General features: G+C 40.2%; 1 non-coding gene across 1 annotated transcript; it reads left to right on the forward strand.

Annotated features, from left to right (window-relative positions):
* The first annotated feature begins 8,819 nt into the window (after positions 1-8,819).
* LOC142525679 (small nucleolar RNA R71) lies at positions 8,820-8,925 on the forward strand. Its single transcript, XR_012815130.1, has one exon. It is a non-coding gene; the product is annotated as a small nucleolar RNA R71 (small nucleolar RNA).
* The last annotated feature ends 3,317 nt before the right edge of the window (positions 8,926-12,242 follow it).

Genomic DNA, 12,242 nt, shown 5'->3' on the forward strand with positions numbered 1-12,242 from the left:
TTAAATTCTTGTGTTATCATGGATATGAATTTTATGTAAATATGATAAATACGCTGCATGCTTGATTTTAAGAAAATTTACGTATATTCATTGTTTTATTAAGTGATAAATATGATGTTTTTTGAAGGATGGGAGTTGGTTGTGACTAATACGATGACATGATGACAAGTAAGGCCAAGGCTTTGTGGACGGGTAATGCTGTCGTTGATGTCCCTGCCGCCGGGTACCACAGTTACACATAGATGGATCCATCGACTGACAGGATAACACGAAAGTCGCAACTAATGAACAAAATTCAAATTAAGAAAATGAACATGTATATGCTGATATGAAGTGATATGTTATGAAAATATTTATGCTTCGACATGTTATGATTATGCACACGATTTTTACGATCGTAAAATGTATTTTCATTACAGTATTTTTCATTGTTGCTTGTTATGTATATGTACTTGCTATAACGGTACAGGTGTGTTGAGTCTTTAGACTTACTAGATGTGAATGATGCAGGTGAGCATATCGTTGAGGAGACTGGAGGCGCCGAAGACTGAGTAGGCGATGCTGGATGTGCGCACGCTAACCCGAGGACCTTATTTCTTCCGCACATCATGTTTATAAGATAGGAATGTTTTGGATATTTTCATACTTTATTTATTTTTTATGTTGATGGTCCGACAGGAGTTTTAGAAATATTTTTAACTGCAGTAGCTTTTCAGTATGGAATTCCTCTTATTTTAAAATGTGTGAGTTTCCGCAATTATTGCATGCATGTTTTTAAATGTTCATTTCGAGAATAAGCTTTAAAAAAATTCCTGGTAGTATTTTAAACAGCAGAAGTTGTGCCACCGCCAGCTTCTGCAACTCAGTCTTCAAGCCTCAAGTTTGTAAGTTTACATGTTTTAAATGTTTTAATGCTATCACCTGCATGATTACACGATTTATGATTTAAACTACATGTTTAACTGCTCTCATGATTTAAGAATTGAAATGTTTTGAAAACTAGATTAAATTTCATGATGGTTTACGTTTAGAATTTGGACTGTATTCAGATATCATGCCTCTCAGACGCGCCTCTAGCACAAATCATCATGATGATACTCCTGGAGGCGATAAGGCTTTCCACCTCCACTGCCGCCGCCACTTGATGCAGCTATTTGAGTTCTTGAGGGCATGGCTAGACTTTTGGAGCATGAGCTGCAGGCTCCCCAACCTTAGACAGACATATATGAACAGTTTAGACGGTTCAACCCGAAGGAGTTCCAGGGCACCACTGATCCATTCTTGGCAGAGGGTTGGATTAAATCCTTGGAGTTACATTTTCAGTACCTGGATATGAGGGATGGTGACCGAGTCAGGCGATCCACGTATATGTTGATAGATGACGCATCCCTTTGGTGGGAGAGAGTCGTGCATGGGGTGGACTTGACTACCCTTACTTGCAATCGGTTCAAAGAGATTTTCTACAAAAAATATTTTCCAGCGGATGTCAGGGTCTGCCTAACGAGGGAGTTCAAGAGTTTTCGCCAGGGAATTCGACTGTGGCTGAGTTTATTCGGAAGTTCGACAGGCGCTGTCACATTGTGCCCCTTATCGCTAGAGATGCCGCCCAGAAGCTGATGAATTTCATGGATGGACTGAGACCCACCCAGCGTCGGGATGTTATGTTGATGAGATCGACGAGCTATGATGAGGCCACCACTTGTGCATTTCAGGCAGAGCAGGCTCTGAGGGATATCGATATGGAGATGCAGAGGAAGAGGCATCCACTACAAGAAATTTCACATTCAACCACAATCAAAAGACAACGGTTTAATCAGAAACCGTTGTCTTTTTCCTTTTAACAACGGTTTTAACGAAAACCATTGTCTTTGTTAATTTTTTTCTTGTCAAAGACAAAAGTTGTTTAAAAACCGTTGTCTTTTATGGGTCAACAACAACGGTTTTAGCAAACCGTTGTCTTTGGGCGTGCTTTTTGGTTGCTAAGACAACGGTTTTTAAAACCTTTGTCTTTTTTTGGTTTTTTATTTAGCTAAGACAACGGTTTTTATTAAAATCGTTGTCTTTTATGGGTTACGACAAAAGTTTTTATACCGTTGTCTATGAGCGGGTTTTTTTAGTAGCTACGACAACAGTTATTAATCTTGTTGTCTATGAGCGCATTTTTATGTAGCTAAAAAATCGTTGTCTATTAATAAAACCGTTTTATGTCTCTGTTCTTTCAACAACGCACCTACAACAACGGTTTTAATAAAATTGTCGTTAAATTTATCGACGGTTTTGCTTAAACCATCGCTAAATATAGCGACGGTTTAATCAAAACCGTCACATGTTTTAAATTAGCGACGGTTTAAGCTAAACTGTCGCTAAATATAGCGATAGTTTAAGCGAAACCGTCGCTAAATTTAACGACGGTTTTACTAAACTGTCGCACTTTTTAAATTAGCGTTGAATTTTGGTAAAACCGTCGCTAATAGCGACGATTTGAGAATAACCGTCGCCAATAGCCACTGTTTAATAAACAACCGTCGCTAATAGCAACTTATTAGGATTAATTGTCGCTAATAGCGACGATTTAAGCAAAATTCGTCGCAAATAGCAATGATTTTACCAAACATCGTCGCAAATTGTCTATAAATATCCGTATTTTTGGTCCATTTTCCACCACACCTCTTCATAACACTTAAAATTTTTTTCTCTTATACAATTTTAGTAGTTTTTTCGCTCAATTTTTTATAAAATTTTAAGTATTATTTAATAACATGAATATTGTTAGAATTGTCATATTGTAAATTTTTTTTAGATTTATTAAATTATAAAAGAAATTTTTTTTATTCTCCTGAAAATTTTAGCGACAGATTAACTTTGTATACCGTTGCTAAATTAGCGACGGATTTTAAAACTGTCTCTAATTAGCAACGGCTTGAAAAATTTCGCTAATTTGAGCGACGGCATTTAAACCGTCCCTAATTACCGACGGTTTGTATATCGTCGCTATTTAGCGACGGTTTTCGAAAATCCGTCGCAAATAAAACCTACGACAACGGTGAATAACCGTTGTCTTCGAGCGCACTCTTTAACCATAGAGCCTTTAACAATGGTTTTACAAGACCTACGACAACTGTTTTTCACCGTCGTCTTAAGACGTCTACGACAACGGTTTTTCACCGTTGTCTTTGAGCGCACCCTTTAGCCACAGGGCCTTTAACAACGGTTTTACAAGACCTACGACAACGGTTTTTCACGATTGTCGTTAGCCTTTTTTGTAGTGATCAGACTCAGGCTAGCACACAGCCGCAGAAAAAGCAGTATTCATGGCCACAGAGGCAGTAAGGGCAGCAGAAGCCCCGAGGTCAATTCATGAGGTCGGGACAGCAGCGGCCACCTCAGGCACCAGCGGCTCCTAAGCTAGAGGGAGGACCGCCGTGCAAACAGTGCAACAAATTTCACTATGGCAAGGGTACATGGGGGACTTTCAGGTGCTTCATATGCAAAGAAGAGGGCCATAAAGCAGTTGACTGCTCGAGGAATCAGGGCCTACATGATGCATGCCAAGGAGGCATAAGCCGAACCAGAATCTACTTTGATCACCGGTAACTTTTATGCTTAAGTTTTGTGTATTAACTGCCTTGATTGCCTTGGGTGGTTTGATTATTATGGGAATTAATTTTTGTGGGATTGAGAACATAGAAGGAATTAGGATGCATTCTCTACCTAGTTTGATTTTTTAAGGATTGAATTGAATGAATTGAAAATTTTAAGGACATATTTGAAAAATCAATTTTTTAAAGGGTTGTTTTCGAAATTTTTGGGATTTTTGTGGGTCAAACTCTTAACTTTCAAAAATTTTAGGCAGAATGGGCTAAATTCGAAATATTTTTGGGGACAAATTGCAATTTCGAGAAATTATAGGGCCAAAGTGTAATTTTTGAAAACTTTAAGGGCCAAATGGTAAATTCAAAGAATTCTTGAGGATCAAATTCGAACTTTTTGAGGAACACTTGGGTTAAATCAATAAATTTTTTCGAGGATTTTAGGTAAATTGCTGGTAAAAATTTAGTAAGTTTCAACGCGAATAAATTTGATGGTATGTTTTGTCGCAGGAAGAATATATGTTTCAGGTGTAGCCATACATACATTGTTAGACTCCGGAGCTACACATTTGTTTATATCCGAATCTTTTGTCAAGCGACTAGGAATCATAACAGTGGCTATGGATTCAAGATTCAAATTATCGATTCCATCTCGGGATCAAATGTTTATCTCCTAGATAGTGAAGAAATTATAGCTTCCGGCACATAAAAATTCGGTGCATGCAGACTTGATTACGTTACCGTTGCTGAAGTTTGATATCATTCTCGGTATGGATTGGATTTATTATAACAGAGCTGTCATAGATTTTCGACGGAGGTCAGTATCTGTCCGGACGCCCGGCGGTAAGCCATTTATATTTGATGCAGCCAGACATTAGCAGATGCCGCACATCATTTCTTGCATCTGTGCAAGGAAGCTCATGAGGAGAGGCCACCAGGCATTCTTTGCCAGTATTGTGACAGTGACCCAGACAGCCAGGCAGAGGTTAGAGGACGTAGAGGTGCTCAGAGATTTCCCCAGTGTTTTCCATGACGATGTTTTGGGCATTCCACTAGACAGAGAGGTGGACTTTTCTATTGAGCTCACGCCAGGCACAGTGCCTATTTCTAAGGCACCCTGTCATCTAGCACCTGCAGAGATGAAAGAACTGAAGGATCAGATAAAAGATTTGCTAGATAAGGGTTTCATTCGCCCTAACTTCTCTCCATGGGGTGCACCGGTACTGTTTATTAAGAAGAAGGATGGCAGCATGAGACTTTACATTGATTACAGAGAGCTGAACAGAGTCACGGTCAAGAACAAGTATCCACTGCCCAAGATGGAGGATTATTTGATCAGCTTCAGGGAACATTAGTTTTTTCGAAGATATATCTCCGATCTAGACATCATCAGCTTAATGTAAGAGAGTCTGACGTGCATATGACGGCCTTCAGGATGTATTATGGGCACTATGAGTTTCTGGTGATGCCCTTCGGTCTGACTAACGTGCTAGCGATCTTCATGGATCTCATGAATCGTGTGTTTCAGCAATATTTGGATCATTTGTCATAGTTTTCATTGACGACATCCTGATCTATTCGAGGAGTAGGGAAGAGCACAGTCAGCATCTGAGGACCGTACTTCAGACTTTACAGGACAGACGACTATATGTCAAGTTCAGTAAGTGCGAGTTCTGGCTAGAAAGAGTGGTATTCTTGGGCCACATTGTATCTCGGGATGGTATAGATGTCGACCCCAGTAAAGTTGAAGCAGTCAAAGATTGGTCAGTGCCTAAGAGCTTGACAGAGATCCGTAGCTTCTTGGGATTGGCTGGATATTACAGGAAGTTTATTTAAGGATTCTATTATGTTGCGGTGCCTATGACCACCTTGACGTAGAAGAATGCCAAGTTTATTTGGGGACCAAAGTGCAAGGAGAGTTTTGATAGGCTAAAGCAGGGCAACGAGAGTTTGTGGTTTATACAGATGCTTCGAAGCTCGGCTTGGGCAGGGTTCTGATGCAGCATGATAGAGTTATTGCCTATGCGTCTTGACAGTTGAAGGTCCATGAGCATAATTATCCGACTCATGACCTCCAGCTAGCAGCAGTGATTTTTGCCCTGAAGATTTGGAGGCATTATCTGTATGGAGAGAAGTGCATGATTTTCACTAATCACAAGAGCTTGAAGTATTTCTTCACCCAGAAAGAGCTAAACATGAGACAGCGGAGGTGGCTAGAGCTAGTGTAAGATTATTATTGTGACATTAGCTACCATCCGGGTAAGGCTAATGTAGTTTCAGATACCCTGAGCAGGAAGACTGCAATGATCACTCAGTTGTCAGTACAGAAACCGTTGCAGGCAGAGATTTAGAGGTTCTAGCTTGCAGTTTATACCAGGGGCAGCACCCCTATTCTTTCTACCCATACAGTGCAGTAGACACTGAGTGAGAATTCGGGCATAACAGACTTCTGACGAGCAGTTACATAAGTGGAGATAGAGGGATGAGGCTAAGGGCCATAGCTTGTATACAGTGGTGGATGGCATAGTCAGATATAGAACCGACTATGGGTTCCTAGCAACGATTCCCTGAGAGGAGATATCTTGAGCGATGCCCACAACACCCCGTACTCCATCCATCCAGGGAGTAGGAAGATGTATAAGGATATTCAGTCTCTTTATTGGTGGTTGGGAATGAAGCAGGATATTCTGCGTTTCGTCTCTAAGTGTTTGACGTTTTAGTAGGTCAAGGCAGATCATCAAAGACCTGCAAAGAAGCTGAGAACACTCCCTATTCCCGAGTGGAAATGAGAGAATATTACCATGGAGTTTGTGACAGGGCTTCCGAGGACAACCGGAGGATATAATGTCATTTGGGTGATCGTTGATCGGCTCACTAAGTCAGCTCACTTTCTACCAATCAAGAAGAATTTCACCATGACTCATTATGCAGAGCTGTATATCAGAGAGATAGTCAGATTGCATGGGATTCCAATGTCCATCGTGTTAGACAGGGATCTGAGATTCACGTCTGCATTCTTGAAGAGTCTGCATCAGGCATTTGTACTAAGCAGCTATTCAGTACTGCCTTCCATCCTCAGACCGATGGACAGTCAGAGAGGGGTGATTCAAATTCTGGAGGACCCACTTAGAGCTTGCATGATCGACTTCCAGGGCAGCTAGGGGCCGAAGTTATCTCTTGTTGAGTTCACGTACAAGCAATAACAACCAGACATCTATCGGTATGGCTGCCTGTGAGGCATTGTACGGGAGGAAGTGTAGGTCCCGAGTGTATTGGGATGAGTTAGGAGAGAGAGCAGAGTTAGGGCCGAATATTGTCAGTCAGGCTGCAAAGTTAGTGGTCAAGATCTGAGATAGGATGAAGTCAGCTCAAAGCCGACAGAAGAGTTACGCAGATTAGCAACGCAGAGATCTTGAGTTTGCCATAGGGAATCATGTGTTTGTGAAGGTCGCACCGATGAAGGGTTCCTCGGGGTCAAATCTCTTCGCTCTCCCAAATCCTCCAGTCTCATCCTCATTGGCTTTTTCCATGGATGGTTGGAATTAAAGTATGCCACTATTTCAGCTTTCTCTTCGTCCAAGTCATCCTCCTTCAATTCAGTTGTGAGGGTGGCTTCGAATGGGTCCTTCATAGAATCCTGCACAAAATTACACACAAGTGAATTCACAACATCAATTCTAACAGTCATCCGTGTGCAGTGTGTTCTTAAGAGCATTAAAGACGTCAAAAGTAATTTCTTCCTTGCCCACTCTCAATCTCAACTTCCCTTCTTGAACATCAATCAGGGCCTTGCCAGTCGCAAGGAATGGTCTCCCCAAAATCAATGGCATCTCCATGTCCTCCTCTATGTCGAGCACCACAAAATCTGCAGGAAATTTAAATTTGTCCACATTTACCAGGACGTCCTCTATGACTCCTCGCAGGTATTTGACAGATCTGTCTGCCAGTTGCAAGGACATCCTGGTTGGCTTAGGCTCTCCTAATCCGAGTATCCTGAATACAGATAGAGGCATAAGATTGATATTCGCACCAAGATCACACAAATCTTTATGAAAAACAACATCACCAATGGTGCAAGGAATAGAAAAACTCCCTGGGTCTTTAAGTTTCAGTGAGATTTTGTTTTGCACCAAAGCATAGCAATTTTAAATTAGATTTACCGTCATGTGATCCTCCAATTTTCTCTTGTTTGCTAAGATGTCATTTAAAAATTTATCATAACTAGGCATTTGCATCAAAGCATCGGCAAAAGAAATACTGATATGAAATTTTTTAAATATCTCAAGAAACTTACCGAATTGCGCATCAAGTTTTGCTTTTTTCAATGCTGCGGGGAAAATGGGAGGTATAACAATTTTTGATTGTGCAGTGGGTGCTGGTGTAGAGTTAGAAGACTTACCTTTGGATGTCTCAGTCTGTTCATCCGGTACTTGACTTCTTTCCTTTTCCTTGGACTCTAAAATTTTCCCACTCTTCAACTCAATGGCCTTCACTTGCTCTTTTGGATTGGTCTCTGTGTTACTTGGCAAGGTGCCCGGCTCTCTACTTGCTATCATCTTAGCTAACTGTCCAATTTGAATCTCTAGCCCCTTTATCGATGCAGCTTGGTTTTGGAGTCTAGACTTGGTGGCTGAGATGAACTTAGGCATCATCTGCTCCAAATTGGACTTTTCTTCTCTTGGAGAGTCAGATCTATACATCGGTTGTTTCACATATGGTTGTCTTCTTTGTGGTCGATTCTGACTGTTTTGACCACCACATGAGAAGTTGGGATGTTGCCTCCATCCAGGATTATATGTGTTCGAATACGGATCATTCCTTGGACGGTTTTGGACTCCCACTTGATTCACTGGTGCCTCTTCTTGCACATAGAAGGGATTGCCATCTTGACAGTCCTTTACAAAGTGTTCACCTCCACACTTATCACAGAATATCTCTTGAAGACGCATAGCCGTGCCACCCATATTCAAGCCGTCCAATTTCCTGTTCAAGACATCAAGTTGCGCAGTAATAGCAGAAAGGTCAGTTACCTGGTGAACTCCTGCACTTCTCCGCTCGATGTTTCTTTCAGATTGAGGATGATAGCTGCTAGCAACCATCTCCTCCAATAACTCGTATCCTTACTCAGCAGTTTTTCTCAATAGGTTCCCACAAGCAGCACCATCTATCATAGTACGATTAGGAGTGAGTAAGCCATAATAAAAGGTTTGAACGACTAACCCAAGTGGCAGTTCGTGATGAGGGCATCTTTGTAATAGATCTTTGAAACGCTCCCATGCCTCATATAAAGACTCTTGTTCAAATTGAGCAAATGGGGTGATATCTGCCCGCAACTTCATGGTCTTAGATGGAGGAAAGTATTTAATGAGAAATGCCTTTGCCATGTCCTCCCATGTGGTGATTGAACCTACAGGCAAACAATTTAACCATGCTTTAGCTTTGTCACGTAAGGAGAAAAGAAATAAATGCAACCTAACAGCATCATCAGAAATTCCATTAAATTTAAACGTATCGCAAATTTCAAGAAAATCTGCTATGTGCGTGTTTGGGTCATCTACTGCAGATCCTCCAAACTGGACTGTATTCTGAATTATCTAAATTATAGCTGGCTTGATTCGAAGTGGTTTTCCCGCACAATAGGCCTCACAATGCTGGGGCGTGCACCATCCAAAGAAGGCTGGGAATACTCTAGCATCGAAATGCGGCATGGTATCTCAACATGTCTATCTTCACGGTGTTCCTCCTCAGGCTCGTGCTCGTGCCTCTCCATCAGTACCTTCAGTCTCTGCTGCTGTCTTCTTCTGCGGAAAGTTCTTTCAATTTCAGGGTCAAACTGCTCAAGCTCCACGTCAAGTGACTTTGGCATGCACTGGAAAAGATATCTGGAATAAAATAAGGAGTGTTAGCTCAAGAAAAATAAAACAATGCTAAAGAAAATAACTAAAAATAAAATTGTGAATTAACAGTCCCCGGCAACGGCGCCAAAAACTTGTTCGAGCTAAACTTACACTGTGGAATGCTCAATAAAAATATGGTTTTGTACGCTCGAAAATTAATCGCAAGTGAACGAAGTCAAGTTATAGTATGATGTACGAGAGTACGAGTATCGTTCCACTGGAGATTGTCTTTTACAATTTTATTTCCAGTTATCAAATCTTTAGCAACGAAATTTAAATTGTTGTTTATGACTACTAAAATTAAATAAAAACGCAAAGATAAAATTCACGAATTAAACAATGAGATAAAGAATCTAGACCAATTAATTAAATTTCAATGAGAAAGGAATTTGTTGAGAATCTCGGTTCACCTACCCCTGTTATTTACTTGATTCATTCGATAATGATCTATGCTTCCGACAGGATTTCCTATTCAATTGAACACGCCCTCTCGAGCTATGCCAAATTAATTCTACTCAGTGAAGTAAATAAATGTTTTTAATTATTTATCAAGAGTAAATCGCATATCGATCTATAAAATCCCCTAGTTTTCTCCCTACTGGACTATGACTATCGGCGCATATCCAATTTCATATGTCTATGTAAATTGTAGATCCACGGACTATGCTACCCGTTCCTATCACAAGCTATTCTATCGAACTCACTTGCAATATAAGATTATTATTAAAGTTAGCTACACTTTAATAATTGTAATGAAAGACAGTAGTATAAGCAAGAATAAATCAACATCAACATGTGAATTAACTACATCAAAGTTCGGGGTAGGATCCCCTTAAATCCCAACAAATATTGTAAATTAGTGATCGAGCAAAACTTGCACTGTGGAATCCTTAATAAATATATGATTTTGTATGCTCAAAAATTAATCGCAAGTGCACGATGTCAAGTAATAGTATAATGTGCGTGAGTACGAATATCGTTCCATTGAAGACTGTATTTGACAATTATTATTTTCAGTTATTAAATCTTAGTAACGAAAATTGATTGGTTGTTTTAGTACTACCATGATCAAATAAACATGCAAGTAAAAATATTCAGGAATTAAATGATGAGATATATTATCTGAATGGTTGATTTAAAATTCAATGAGAAATGAATTTGTTGGGAATATCGGTTCATCTACTCCTCGTTAATTAATTAATTCGTTCGATAGTGATTGTATGCTTCCGACAGGATTTTCTATTCAATTAAACACACTCTCTCGAGCTATGCCAAACTAATTCTACTCATTGAAGTAATTAAATGTCTTTAATTATTTATCAAGAGCGAATTGCATTTCGATCTATGAAATTCCCTAGTTTTCGACCATTAGGACTATAACTATCGGCGCGTATCCAATTTCATATATCTACGTAAATTGTAGATCCACGGATTATGTTGCTCGTTCCTATCACAAGCTATTCTCTCGAACTCACTCGCAATACAAAACGTTGTTAAAGTTAGCTACGCTCTAACAATACAATGAAAAACAGTAACACAATCAAGAATAATGCAACAATCGAAATATAAATTAATTAAATCAAAGTTTGGGGTAAGATCCCCTTAAATCCCAACAAATATTTAAATTAGCTACTCGAATTCATATTTAAAATAAACAAAACAATGTTTGAATGATAAAAACTAGAGTAGAAATACTAGATTTGATGAAAAACGCAAAAACGATGCCCGGAAAATTGTCGAATATTCAATCCAAGCGCGAATTCCTCTCCAAAGCTTGTGGCGGCTCTCCAATAATGTCTGAATAATACTCAAAAACGCCCAAATCCCCTTCCATATCCTCCACATCCAACGAATAAGGTAAGAAATCGGAAAAGAACTTTTTCCAAAAATAGGTGGCGCTCGGGCGGTAGATAATTACCGCTCGAGCGCCACACCTTCTGTAAATTGCTTGGGGAATGCGGCAGTCGCGCTCGGGCGGTAGAATTTTACCGCCCAAGCGCCGAGTTTTCTGTATGTTTTCTCTCGGAAGGCCGAGCGCCACACCTTCTGGACATTTTCTGCGCGGATCACCTCTCGCGCCCGAGCGGTGATATTCAACCGCTCGGGCGCCAGCCTTTCTGTATGTTTTTTTCTTGGCTAGCACACTTTGCTCCAATTTCGGTTTTCCGGTCATTTTACCTGCAAATTTGCCACGCACAAGTGTGAAATGATCAAATGCATATGCTTACTCTAAAACGAACAAAATGTACATGAAATGTACGTATGCACAATGCAAACACACACAAACTAATGAAGTAAAACACGTAAAAACCACACCTATCAACTAGCTACTCGAATTCATAGTGAAAATAAACAACACAATGTTTAAACGATAAATTCTAAATAATAAATACTAGACGAGACGAGATATGCGAAGAACGGTGTCCAGAAATCTTGAAATCTTCAACCCCAAGCAATTGCTCCAAGCTTTTCTCCTTCTCTAGACTCCTTGGCTGCTGAATGATCCATCAATCTTCGTCCCCCCAAAATCCCTTCCATATCATCCATATCCATAAATAAGGGAAGAAATCGGCTAAGAAATCTTTCCAAAATTACAAACGCGCCCGGGCGGACATAAGTTTCCGCCCGGGCGGATGGCTTGTGCAAATCTTGTTTTAATTTTTTAATCGACGCGCCCGTGAAGTCATAAGTTTCCGCCTGGACGGATGACTTTCGCAAAAATCTTTTTTTCTCACACCTTGCAGGCGCGCGGGCG

Source organism: Primulina tabacum, chromosome 14, assembly GCF_025594145.1.
Source record: "Primulina tabacum isolate GXHZ01 chromosome 14, ASM2559414v2, whole genome shotgun sequence".
Classification (NCBI taxonomy): domain Eukaryota; kingdom Viridiplantae; phylum Streptophyta; class Magnoliopsida; order Lamiales; family Gesneriaceae; genus Primulina; species Primulina tabacum.